Genomic DNA, 2,786 nt, shown 5'->3' with positions numbered 1-2,786 from the left:
TCATCTCTACTTAGATATCCCTCCAGCACCTCAAACTCATAAAATAGAACTCATCTTTCTCCCTGAACCTACTCCTCCCTGTCACTTGCCCTTATAAATCAATAACACTCCATCTTTTCTATCCCAGAACACCCTAGTTAAAGAGCTCAGGCCTGGGAGTCAGAGGACCTGGAATTTAATCCCAACTTTCTCACAGTTGTGCAGCGTGACCTTGGCAAGTCATTTAACTTCGCTCCGCCTCGGTTCCCTCATCTGTAAAATGGAGATTGACTACCTGTTCTCCCTTAGCTTCTGAGACCTGTGTGGAACAGGGACTGTTTCTGACCTGATTGTCTTGGATTTTAGCCAGTGCTCAGATTAAGGGAAGCAGCGTGGCTCAGTGGAAAGAGCCTGGGCTTCGGAATCAGAGGTCATGGGTTCGACTCCCAGCTCTGCCACTTGTCAGCTGTGTGAACGTGGGCAAGTCACTTCACTTCTCTGGGCCTCAGTTACCTCATCTGGAAAATGGGGATTAACTGTGAGCCTCAGGTGGGACGACCCGATGACCCTGTATCTCCCCCAGCGCTCTACACATAGTAAGCGCTTAACAAATACCAACATTATTATTAACTGTGCTTGACCCATAGAAAGCGCTTAACGAATACTACAGTTAGCATTTTTATTATAGCTCCTCTCTTTCTTTCAATTTTCACAGTCAATCTGCTTCCAAATCGTATCCATTCTTCCTACACACCACCTTCTGGATCCACTCCTTTATTTCCACCCAAACTGCTACAATGACAGTACAAGCTATGCTCCCATCATGGCTAGACTACTACAAATTTTTACAGCAGCCTCCTCACTGATTTCCTTTCCTCCAGCCCTTCCCCACTCTATGCTATACTTCCTGTCGCCGGACAGGACGGACTATTTTCTTGAAGCATCGCTCTGACGACGCACCTCCTCTCGTCAAACTCTTATACCGGCTTCCGCTGTCCCTCTTCATCAAACAGAGACACCTCACAATACTATTCACCTACTCCTCCTACTTTACCTTTCTGTAGAGAAGCAGCGTGGCTCAGTGGAAAGAGGCCGGGCTTGGGAGTCAGAGGTCATGGGTTCTAATCCCGGCTCCGCCGCTTGCCAGCTGTGTGACTGTGGGCGAGTCACTTCGCTTCTCTGTGCCTCAGGGAACTCATCTGGAAAATGGGGATTAAAACTGAGCGCCCCACGTGGGACAATCTGATCACCTTGTATCCCCCAGTGCTTAGAACAGTGCTTTGCACATAGCGTAGAAGCAGCATGGCTCGGTGGAAAGAGCACGGGCTTGGGAGTCAGAGGTCATGGGTTTGAATCCCGGGTCTGCCACTTGTCAGCTGTGGGACTGTGGGCAAGACACTTCATTTCTCTGGGCCTCAGTGACCTCATCTGTAAAATGGGGATTAAGACCGTGAGCGCCACGTGCGACAACCTGATTCCCCTGTGTCTACCCCAGCGCTTAGAACAGTGCTCTGCACATAGTAAGCGCTTAACAAATACCAACATTATTATTATTATCCACTGTTCCCCAACTGGCTCTTTTAATTCATTCCAAGGCAACCGCCTTTCTACCTGCACCTGACTCTTGACTCTCTCACCTCCAACCAGATTCCCAGACTCTTAGGACCTTGCTCTTTCTATTAGGCCTCTTGTTACCGCTGCCATAGAAGCAGGGTGGCCTAGTGGAAAGAGTCACAGACCCTGGATTCTAATCCTGACTCGTCCCCCTGCCTGCTGAGTGGCTTTTCAGGAAGCAGTGTGGCTTAGTGGAAAGAGCACGGGCTTGGGAGTCGGAGGGCGTGGGTTCGAATTCCGCCTCTGCCACTTATCAGCTGTGTGACTTTGGGCAGGTGACTTAACTTCTCCGTGCCTCAGTTACCTCATCTTTAAAATGGGGATTAAGACTGTGAGCCCCGTGTGGGATAACCTGATTATCTTATATCTACACCGGCGCTTAGAACAGTGCTCGGCACATAGTGAGCACTTAACAAATACCGACAGCAGCGTGGCTCAGTGGAAAAGAGCCCGGGCTTGGGAGTCAGAGGTCATGGGTATGAATCCCGGCTCTGCCAGTTGTCAGCTGTGAGACTGTGGGCAAGTCACTTAACTTCTCTGGACCTCAGTTCCCTCATCTGTAAAATGGGGATGAAGATGTGAGCCTCACAGGGGACAACCTGATGACCCTATATCTACCCTAGTGCTTAGAACAGTGCTCTGCACATAGTAAGCGCTTAACAAATACTAACATTATTATTATTATTATTATTATTACCAGCGCTTAGATCAGTGATTGGCACATAGTAAGCCCTTAACAAATGCCCTTATTATTATTAGTTTCCTTGTCTGTAAAATGGGGATTCAATACCTGTTTTCCCTCCTACTTAGAATGACAGAGATTGTGTCTGACCTGATTATCTTTTATCTAACCCAGTACACTGCTTGGTACATATTAAATGCTTAACAAATACCACAATTATTATTATTATCACCGTAACTACTGAAGCATCTATCAGCGAGGCTCCTCAGGACACTAGTAGATCCCTGATTACATTTAGCCCCCGTACTGATAGAGCGTGTGGTGTTTTTCCACAGTAGCTCATGAAGGCTGTTGATTTGCAGAGTCATTCATTCAATCCTTCAGTTGTTATCAATCAGTCAGATTTACTGAACCCTCACTGTGTGCAGAGCACTGTACTAAACACTTGGGAGAACACAATACGACAGAATTAGCAGACACATTCCCTGCCCACAATGACCTCAGACAGATT

Source organism: Ornithorhynchus anatinus, chromosome 1 (assembly GCF_004115215.2).
Source record: "Ornithorhynchus anatinus isolate Pmale09 chromosome 1, mOrnAna1.pri.v4, whole genome shotgun sequence".
Lineage (NCBI taxonomy): Eukaryota > Metazoa > Chordata > Mammalia > Monotremata > Ornithorhynchidae > Ornithorhynchus > Ornithorhynchus anatinus.
The sequence above is the reverse complement of the archived record's forward strand: the minus strand, read 5'-3'. Positions refer to the sequence as shown.